The sequence below is a fragment of the Microtus oregoni genome, unplaced genomic scaffold (assembly GCF_018167655.1).
Source record: "Microtus oregoni isolate MIOR12 unplaced genomic scaffold, Mior012 000139F_ref0000186, whole genome shotgun sequence".
Lineage (NCBI taxonomy): Eukaryota > Metazoa > Chordata > Mammalia > Rodentia > Cricetidae > Microtus > Microtus oregoni.
The window spans coordinates 906,407-917,936 of record NW_024544789.1 but is presented as its reverse complement, the minus strand read 5'-3'; positions in this window follow the sequence as shown (position 1 = coordinate 917,936).

Below are 11,530 nucleotides of genomic sequence, written 5' to 3'. Positions count from 1 at the left end.
GTTTCAACATGAGTAAATAAGTATAATTTAGAACATAAGTAGACTAAGAGATAGAAATCACATAATCAAAGTAATCAAAGAAAAAAAATGGTCTTGGAAAAAGTCCATCATCCCTTCATGATAAAACCCCAAAGAGACTAGGAACATAAGAAATGATAATTTAAAGATAATAAAGGTAGAATACAAGCATCAGTGTTGTACTAATTGGGGAAAACTGGGAGAATTTCCTCTAATATCTATAATGAAAAAGGGATGCACATTCCTTCTGTTGTTATTAAATACAAAATCTTAGACATTAAGACAGAGAATTGAGAAAGAGGAAACAGACTATAAGGCAGGTGGATTCCTGCCATCTGCAGACAGCACCACCTTATACTTAACAGACCCTAACCTAAAGCTTCCACCAGGAAACTATAAGCTCTGACAAACACTTTCAGTAGAGGAGCAGGATATAAAAATTAACACACAAAATAGTACCCTTTCTATATATCAATAGTAAACTCACTGGGAAGGAAGTTAGGGGAAATTCCATTCATAATTGCTTTTAAGAAATAGTTGGGAATAAGCCCAACCATAAAAGTAAAAGACCAATGAGGAAAATTTAAGAAACTAAAGAAAGAAATTGATGAAGATACTAGAAGATGGAACTACTTCTTGTTCTTTCAGATAGGCAGAATATTGTGTATATGGCTATATTACTGAAAGCAATGTACATATCCTGTCAAAATGGCATTCTTCACAGAACAAGACAATCCTAAAGCTCATATGGAAGCCTGGAACTCCTGATAACTACTGTAGCTCTTAGCAGAAAGAGTAATGCAGAATATGTCACAATATCCAATCTCAAATTGTATTACACAGTTATTGTGACAGAAATAGCATTACACTGCCACAAAACCAGATATGTAGATCAGTGGACTAGAATAGATGACTTGGAAATAAAGCCATATAGTTACAGTCATCTCATTTTGGAAAAGCTGTCCAAAATATAAATTGGAGACAAAATAGCTCCTTTAAAAGTGATTTGGGGGAAATGATTTACATGTAAAAGGACACAACTAGATCTCTCTATTTCTCACCCTCTACACTATCAATCCAAAATGAATCAAAGACATCAAGATGAGATGAGAAACTCTGCAACTGTTAGAAGAAACTCTGAGTAAAACACCTGAGGATACAGGCATACACATTTTTGGAAAACGACTTTAATATATAAGAAATAGTTCTAAGAAGTAACAAATGAGAGATTACGTGAAATTAAAACATCTAATTCACAGCAAAGGAAACAACACTAGAATGAAGAGATAAACTACTAAATGGGGAAAATTTATCAATTCACAAAAGACAAGTCATTAATTTCTAAGATATATAAGGAACTGCAAAAATGGAATGTGTAAAAATGAAGCACCTAAATCAATAAATGTGTCAATGAACTAAATAGACTATTCTCAAATGAAGAAATACAAATGGACAATAACTACTTGGAAAGTGTTCAAAATCATCAAAGAGATACAAAACTGTTTTGAAATTCCATTTCAGTCCAGCCAGAATGACAATGATCAAGAAAACAAATGTAGAAGAGGATGAGCCAGGGAGGAGAACCCTGGTGGGAAATCAAACCTGTGCCGCCACTGTGGAAATAAGTATGGAGGCTCCCCAGAAAACTAAAAGTAGAATGATCATTTCCACCTCCTATGCCTTTCTTCTGTGTATATTTGGAGAAGACTAAGTTAACATAGCATAGAGTACCTTACCTACAGATCCACATTTATTTCTGTACTATTTATAATTGCCTGAAATAGAACCAGGCAACAATAAATGGATAAAGGAAACACGATACATAGTCACAGTAGAATTTTATGATTCTATAAATAAAAAACGAAATCATGGCATTTGTCAGGAAAACAGGTACAACTGAAATCATGATGTGAAATAAGTTGAACTCCAAGTTGAAAGCCCAATACCACACTTTCTCTCGGATGCAGGACTCACATAAATCTGTTTCTCATGACACCAACTTCTCTAGGACTAGAAATAATATTGTCCAACTAGCAGTCCTAAAATATAGATTTAACCATGTTGCTGTCCTATTTTAAGCCTTTCAAATGTCCCTTTTATTTTCAGCTCACAACGCAGTGCTCAAAGCTTATAACCTGGTCCTCAAGGCTACTGTGGTCTGAATTGCCCTCTTCTCTTAACACAACCCTCTGTACACTAGAGTCCACACTTTAGCTCAGTGCAAAGCACTCTTGTTGAAGCACACTTATACACTTCACAGCGCTGCACTCTCTGACTGGTGGCATCTTGTGTATCTGTAAAAGCCAACTTAATGCCAGTCTTCTCAGATTCCCCACCTTTGTCTTTTGTATTATATTGTATGGTGACACTCTGCAGTTGCATTTTTTGTTGGTTCACATTCTGAGAACGGTGTTAATGACTCCAGGAGTCAGGTTCCCGGAGCCCAGCTCAGGACCTGATACGTGGCAAGTACTCAGTAGGCAACAAATGGCTTGGTGCACAGCTGTCAATTCTCTGTATTTTGCCCCTCGGTGAATGTTTAGGCCTTGACACTTGTAGAAAATTGCCCTCGAGAGACCCAGTTTCAGTTGCTGTCACCAAGCACTTCTGCTTCTTTGGTTATGTGTGCCTTTTGCCATTCCATTCTGGGCAGTGGAAACCCCAAGGCTCTCTACCACAATGACTTAAAGGTCCTCTTCAATGAGGCCTTCCCCTTGTACTTCCCCTGAGATGATATTTGGAGGAAAAGAGCATTTTCCTTTTGCTTTGTTGAGCAAAACTTAACAGAAAAGCTAATATAGCTTTGGGTACAATATCAACCTGAGTTTATATCAGGACATGAAATACTCAACCTTACTATAGAATCCAGTGAATATTTATTTTGTATTTTGTATGTACCAGTCCCTTAGCCAGGTCTTCCAGCTATGAGCTTGTATCTCAGGTCAAAGTGTGCAGTAACCACAGCATAAGACAGATCATGGCACTTGCTATCTGCATACCTGCTTTCATCCAGAACATATAAAGAGGTTTGTTGGTTTGTTATGGGATATTTGGTTGCACTGTGAACCTGGAGATTGTGTTAAAAAAAATCCACCTTGGGTCAGGAGACAGAGCCAGCAACTAGATGACAGGAATTAGCCATAAAGAATATGAAGGAGCCAGGAAGACAGATAGAGAGACACACAGGAAGTAGTAGGGAGACTTGGAGTTTTGTCATTCTTTTTGGTTTAGAACAACTGGAGAAACACTCTCTTGCTGGGTCGCCAACCAAAGATGAAGGTCAATTGGTTGCTTTTAGGCTTCTCTGAGCTAGTAGGTTTTCACCCCAGTGTCTGACTCCTAGGTCTTTATTGGTAAATAGAGTGATAGAGACTTAGTTTAAAAACTACATTTCGTGGCAGTGGCCAAACTGGTGCCAATGGAACCAGATAGTCCCACTAGGCTGCAGCTTGAGCAGAGGGGCATTGGCTGTGGGGCTGCGGACCGTAGTTAAAATAGCAATAGATTCAGATGCAGCTGCTAAGCTGATGGTATAACAACAGAGGTTTCCTGACTGTATCCTCAAAGGTAATCTCACCCCTGGCTTCCTACTCCTTGGTTCACTTCCCCTATCCTTTCCCGTTCCATTCCCTTGCACCTCTATATCCTTAGATAACACTCCACCCCACCAGCCAGGTGGCACGACACTTCTCTTTCTCAGGTATCAATCCACTCACTGAATTCACAACTAGTTGGGTCTCTCCAGAACCCTCTTGAGTCTTTCCCCTGAACACAGGAAGAAAATAAGGGGAACTCCTGCTTGCAATTGTGCTCATTAGATAGCCTGAAGTTCAGTCTCCTCAGTGAGAAAAGCAGCTCCCACCAGAAACCTTGTCACTCTGAACCTCTAGTTTTTGTTTTAAACAAAATCAAAACAACATTTTGTTTAATGTTGTTTTGGATTTGTTTAAAATAAATTTTTTTTAAAACAAAAAATTAAAAAAAATGTTTAAAAAAATTTTGTTTAGGGCTGGAGAGATGGCTCAGAGGGTAAGGGCACTGGCTGCTCTTCCAGAGGTCCCGAGTTCGATTCCCAGCAACCACATGGTGGCTCACAACCATCTGTAATGAGACCTGGTGCCTTCCTTGCCAGCAGTACATTGTATGCTTAATAAATAAACCTTTAAAAAATGTGTAAAATTACCCATGAGAAAAAAACTATTTAAAAAAAAATTTTGTTTAAACAAAATGTTGGGTCCAGGGGGGTCGAGCAAAGATGGGGACAGACCACCAAAGTTTAATAAACCAGAAGCAAACTTTATTCCAGAAACCAGAATCCAAATAAAATAAAATAAAAAAATCTCCATAGAGCACAAAAAGCTTTTCAGCTAGCTGAGACTACAGCCAGAGGTGGGCTTTTTTTTTTTTAAAGGCTGTGGCTGAGGCTGGTTTTTGAACCCATCTTTTTAATGTAGGGGCACCAAGCATTTGGTCTGAACAAAGGAATTTTTACAATTTTTTACATTCCTTTTTCTGGAATTTACATTTTTATATTCTTATCCTTGGACCCTTCAACAAACAAAGCAAAAAATAACCCAGGGAACTGGTTTTTCTCCAATGGATTTTTCTGACCATGAAGGCCTGACCCCACAAGACTGAAGGAGGGCATGGGAGACACACTGATGGGGTTCTGTGTGTATTTCTCTTACTCCTTTTGTGCTTCAACCGTGTTATTAGTGTTAGTATGTCACGTCCAAAAGAAACTGGGGACAAATGACTAACTGTGGTACCTCTAAGCATATCAAAGCACATGTTGGTCCCCAGGCTCATCCATTGTTGGAATGCAAACTTGCACAACCACTTGGGAAATCAATGTGGAGGTTTCTTAGGAAACTGGGAGTCAGCCTACCTCAGGACCCAGCAATTCCACTCTTGGGAATATACCCAAGAGATGCCCAATCATACTATAAAAGCATTTGTTCAACTATGTTCATAGCAGCACTATTTGTAATAGTCAAAACCAGGAAACAACCTAGGTGCCCCTCAATAGAATGGATAAAAAAGGTGTGGCAATATACACTTTAGAGTTTTACTCAACGGTAAAAAACAATGACATCTTGAATTTTGCATGTAAATGGATGGAAATAGAAAATGCTTTATTGAGTGAGATAACCCAGACCCAAAAAGAGGAATGTGATATGTACTCACTCATAAGTGGATTCTAGCCATAAATAAAGGACATTGAGCCTATAATTAGTGATCCTAGAAAAGTTAAATAAGAAAGTGAACCCAAAGAAAAACATAGTTATCCTCCTGGATATTGGAAGTAGACAAGATTGCCAGGCAAAAGTTGGGAGCACGGGGGTGGGGGTGGGGTGGGAGTAAGGAGAGATGGGGAGAGAGAAGGGAGAAGGGGAGGATTGGGGAGAGCTTGGGAGAATGGGATGGTTGGGATGGAGGAAGGGTAGATATGGGAGCAGGGAAGTAGATATCTTAATTAAGGGAGCCATTTTAGGGTTGGCAAGAGACTTGACTATAGAGGGGTTCCCAGGTGTCCAAGGAGATGTCCCCAGCTTGTTCCTTTGGCAGCAGAGGAGAGGGTGCCTGAACTGGCCTTATCCTATAGCCACACCGATGAATATCTTGCATATAACCATAGAACCTTTATCCGGCGATGGATGGAGATAGAGACAGAGACCCACATTGGAGCACTGGACTGAGCTCCCAAGGTCCAAATGAGGAGAAGAAGGAGGGAGAACATGAACAAGGAAGTCAGGACCACGAGGGATGCGTCCACCCACTGAGACGGTGGGAGATCACTGATCTAATGGGAGATCACTAAGGCCAGCTGGACTGGGACTGATGGAGCATGTGATCAAACCAGACTCTCTGAATGTAGCTGACAATAAGGGCTGACTGAGAAGCCAAAGACAATGGCACTGAGTTTTGATTCTACTGCATGGACTGGCCTTGTGGGATCCTAGTCTGTTTGGATGCTCACCTTCCACCTGGATGGAGGGGGGAGGACCTTGGACTTCCCACAGGGCAGGGAATCCTGACTGCTCTTAGGACTGGAGAGGGAGGGGGAGTGGAGAGAGTGGGAGGGAAATGGGAGGAAGGGAGGAGGTGGAGATTTTTAAATAAATAATAATAATAAAAAAACTTGTTTCTGCTTTCTACGGATTAGGATTATACTCTGGGTCTCAGGACCACAGCTAAAAACTAGAGACTAAAATATTCCTTGTAATCTCCTGTCTTTACTAAAATTGGTAAGCTGTAACTGATTGGGTAAAGTGTATGTCCAAATTAACTTATGTGTCTAATTTAGATATACCCAACAGGTAAAGGTGCCCTGATCCTCAACTGCCTTTACAGATCTGAGAGTATGGCATTAAATTTTTAAAAAGCGTCTTTTGTGAGAGAGACATGCCAGCTCCTGCAGCATCCTGTAGCTCCTCTAAGAAGACACATGGCTGCAAAAGAACTTCCTCCTGGAGGCTTGCTTTGGATGTGACAAATTCAGTCACACAGAAAACACCTGCCTTTTATCTCATTAGCTGCCTGGGGCCTGCCTGGAGCCTGCCCGGAGCCTGCCTGGGGTGGACAACAGGACACTGGGAATTTGATTGCCTCATCCTGCCAAGACAGGAGGACCACACCCTACCCTCACAGGAAAACCTGTCAGGCCTCCTGGGCTCAACCGCTAAAGGCAAGTACCTTCTGAGACCGGTGCTAGCCAAGAGCATGGAGAGACTTGGGATTGCCTGGGTAACTGGAAAAACTGTGTCACTTCTTTTCATTTACTTATCCCTCTCAGATCTGTCTGATGGCATCTGATGAAGGGTTCTGGTAGTGCATTAGTTTATGTTGGGTCCATGGGGGTTGCACGAAGATGGGGACAGACCAGGAAAGTCTAATAAACCAGAAGCAAGCTTTATTCCAGAAACCAGAATCCAGGAAAAAAAAATAAAAATAAAAATCTCCATGGGGCACAAAAAGCTTATCAGCTAGCAGAGACCACAGCCAGAGATAGATTTTGTAAGGCTGTGGTGAAGGCTGGTTTCTGATCCCACCTTTTTATAGTAGGGGAACCAGGCATTAGGTCTGAACAAAGGAATTTTTATAATCTCAAGGTAAAACTCATATTGCTTTACTTTACAATCTCCATTAACAGAGTTTCTTAGTTAAACTAGTGTTTGTACTTAATCTATTGTCTTCCTTGGTACCTCTAGGAAGTATTACTGAAGCCCCATGGTCTCCCCTTTGATGCCGCCAGTTTCATATAGCAGGGATACTGTGTAACCCAGAGGTCATATATCCATCTCCTAAAATTTAACTCAGCTCATATCCGTCATTAATCAAGGATGGCCTGGGGTGTTAAGCTCTCAGTTTGCAGAGAGATGCTTCAGCCTTGTAAATAGAGCTATGGGTTATAAAATGAAATAACCCATGGTTAATAGTTAACCCTCAAGCTGCTGAGAAAGCTGCTGACAGTCTGTTCTCATTCTCCTATGCTTACAACTTTATATTTCTTTATTTCTACATTCCTATTTCTGGAATCTACATTTTTATATTCTTATTCTTGGACCCTTCAGTTTATTAGTTAAGTTTCCTGCTAAAAATAAAGGCAGGTGTGCCTCTTTCACAGGTTTCATAGCCCAGGATTAACAGATTTCAGATGTAACTTCAGAGATTCAGACTTTTAAAATTTCCTTCGTCTTCTAAAATGTTCATGCCTTTTAACCTAAAGCCATAGCCATTTGCTATGACACAAAGATGTAACTCTGTTTCAGCTGTCTTACAGATAGATACCTGCAGATTCCTGGGAGAAGTTCTACTGCTATATCAAGAAATCTGGTCTGATAAAATCTATCAGTCTCCAAAGCCTATTTTGATCCCACCCATTTTTGAGCATATTTTACAGGTCACTCCTGCTATTTAGGCCAAGACCAACCTACAGAGGGTTCTCCAGATATGCCAGCACCTGCACCAGTTCCTGAGACTTCACCATTGGTACCACTTCTCTAGGCTCAAATGGGCACCTCCCAGTAACTAGAATCTGGTTTTAAAGGGCTCTATTGTCTCACTTAGTCACCCATGCCTCTCCTGTACAACCAGGGTACTCCGTTGCATTCTTTCTGGAAGGTAATCACCCTTTCCATGGCTATCCTCATTCCTAGGACTGATAATAACAGTCTAATTTTTCTCCTAGCAACCTGCCTTCTCAGTTCTCCCCCAAAAGAAGATGCCTGAGGTCTCCACAATGGTAGTTAACCAGATGCTTCTTCACCCACACCCCCTGCTGAGCGTGAGCTCACCAAAGCACCAAATCCCAACTCCTCTCTCCCCTGTCATCCTATGCCTGCAGGAAGCAGCCAGATATGAACCTGTGTCCATATACCCAGAGTCTGGGATGTTCTGGGAAAAGCCTCATCCCAGCCCCTGGCATCCATATAACAAAAGAGTCTGGAATGTTGGGGTGGAAGCTCCACTCCAAGCCACCTCCCCATCTCTCTCCAAACCCTGTTACATCTCAAAAAGCCCACCAAATGATGACCCCTCTCGCAGAGATGCTCAAGACCACTCCCACAAGGTATTCAAACTGCCCTGCCCCCGAGAAAACAGACATGTGGTTTCCCCATCTTTCCCCTCTCATCTCTGGGGGAGAGGGGGTGGAAAGCCATCCAGGAACATTGTATCTATTAAACCTGGGCTTTTTCTAATTTAGTTTGATTTGGTCTCATTTGCAGAGCAATATTTTGTCTGATTTGGTGGAGAGGCTTACCGAGGTGCATAAACTTTTTATTGTACTCTCCTTCATATCTATAATAATAATAATAATAATAATAATAATAATAATAATAATAATAATAAACCCAAAACTTTTCCTCAACCATACCTTGGAGAGGCCGTCATGTCCTCATTTTATATAATGAAAGACTATTGTTCTGGACAGAGACTCTGCCTTGGTCAGGGGCTTCAAAATAGGGAAGTAGCTAAATTCAGAGGCGTTTAAGAGCCAAACAGAGTGAGAACTCCCCCAAGCGATCTCCAAAGAAGCAGCAAAAAGCCCAGCAAAATTTCAGGTTCCTCCTTTGGGGAAAAGTGAAGTTGACCTCAGCAGTTTCTTTTGAAACCACTTGTCTCACCTACCTTGTCATGCAGCTTGTATCATCGTGGATACTCATCACTTGGGATCTTAGAGTTCTGTCCTCTTGTCTCCTATCACAATCGTCGCTTCTTCTTGGTCAGAATAGAAAAGAGTCCCAACTGTTAGGTCATTTCAGCCAAGTCCTAGACATTAAGGAACAAATACTAGTTAGCCCTATTGGGTCCTCTCAAATGTCAGGGTCACGAGAAACACCCCCACACCCCCACACATGTAGAAAGCCACCTGATTACTATTTTAAACCATGAGTATTGAGAGGGTGGCTTATTATAAGCATAGACAATTGGACATAGGAGTACTTTTGCAAGTACAGTGGAAATATACAAGGATGAACACACTAATAAAACACTGACAGCAAAAAAAAAAAAAAGAAACGATGCAAAAAGATGAAGTTTTTAACTCACTATTAAGATGACACATATTCTCCTTGCTGTTTTCGTGGCCATCACTAGTAGTTCATTCAGTCCTGTCTGGGCTCTCAAACTTCTCCAATAGAAGCTTCTAGATAAAATATGCACAAAGAAAGACTTAGTCAGGCCATAGATACTTTTCTTTCATATTTGTGTTGTTGGAGATTGAACCCAGGCAAGCATGCTAACCAGCTGCCCTACCGATATGACAAATCCCAGGTCCTAAGTCAAAGGACTTTTTAAATATGGAAATATTGGCAAATCTTTCCCTGTCATCTCTATCTCCCCAATTAGCCTACCCCACTTAATTCACAATGAATAAAATTCAGAGCTTCAGAACTGTCGCACAGCTTCAGAGTCCAGCTGCCTTAGCTTTTAATTTGGGAAGTATCTATATTTGAACCTACTAGAGTGGCTTCTTCATTCAACAGATCCTTGGACTATGCATGGCGTGCTATAGTTTTTCCTGGACTAAAACTCCTTGTAGGCTGGAAAGTTTTGTTGTTGTTTAATCTAGTACACACCAGTCCTGGTACATTGTTCCTTAGTCTAAATTTATGGAGTAATACAATAAACATACGGTTTTCAGTTTCCACCTGTTATGTCTGACCTGCTCAGAGTGTATTGGGGTAGGATCTATTTTACACAAAATTCTACATATAGACCCAGCAAGGAATGAAGACTCACGGCCACAGACTGTAGTGGTTAGTGGAAAATATTTTCCATGTTCTTGTATGTGCTTCCTGTCAGCTACATGCCTCTTACCCTCATTGCCCTCTGGGTGCTACTCTGCCTCCTAGACTTTTTATATTATACTTTATTGATATGTAAACTTCCTTTTTCTTCTTTTTTTTTGGTGGGGATGGTAAAAATTTTTCTTTCTCTTTTTTATCAAGTCTTAAAATGCAATTATTTGGAAAACCTCCAAAATAAATTAAATAAAGCACAAAATTTTTAGAAACATTAAAAATAGCTCATTTTTGATCAATTTTTTTATAAATATAAAATCTAAATAGTCCTATAGTTTTGAAGTAAGTCTATTTCACTTATTCAACAAATATCCACTGCTTGCCTTTCCTGGGTCCAGACTTGGGCAATAGATGGAGCAATAAGAGATGCAAAAGGTACCCTTGACCACAGAAGACTTATTGAAATTATTAGGCAACATTCTTCCATTACTTTGTCAGAAATTCTGAGCATCACAGGAATGTGGGGGGTGGAAACAAACCTTGTATCATTTTAGTGGTCCTTAGGCTACTCAAACCTGATTAGAAGCCAGAAAGGAGTTTGCCTTTAGCCTTGTGATTCTGTGGGCTAACAGAAATAGTCACAGAAGAATTTTGCATGGTAAAATTTTATAGAAATATAGTGGCCCTATAATCATGAATTGTTCTGTTCTGTATGGGTACTCCAAAAAGAAGAGTTTATGTTAAGTAGATGTGCGGAGATAGCCGAGGGAAATGCTGTGAGAGGAGGTGGGGACGGAGCCAGAAGAAACTGGCAAAGCTGCAAGAGAGTAATCCAGGACTGATCCTTGTGAGGAAGGAAGCAAAGTATGAGAAGTAGGCTCAGGCTCTGAGAGCACTAGGAAAGTAGAATAATATAATGTACATGTCGTATAGGAAAGTTGTATAACCTGTTGTATAGGAGTGTGGCTTCACAGTCCTGCCTTGATGTCACTGGCTAGAAACAGACTATGGGACCTGTGGCAAAGTTGGTGGTAAGTTTAAAACAGATCAGCTGGGGCTCTGATAGCTCCTATGTTTCCATGGCTACCACATGTTTCTATTTCCGAGCACCCTAAGCAACCTCTCTCCCTTCCTCCTCAACTCTATTGACTGATCATAAATACAAGTTGCAAATGTATTTTTCTTCCATGTTTGCAGTTGCTCATAACAATCTGCTGCAAAGAATTAAAATTACAGCATATATGGAGGGAGAGTGAGAAACACAT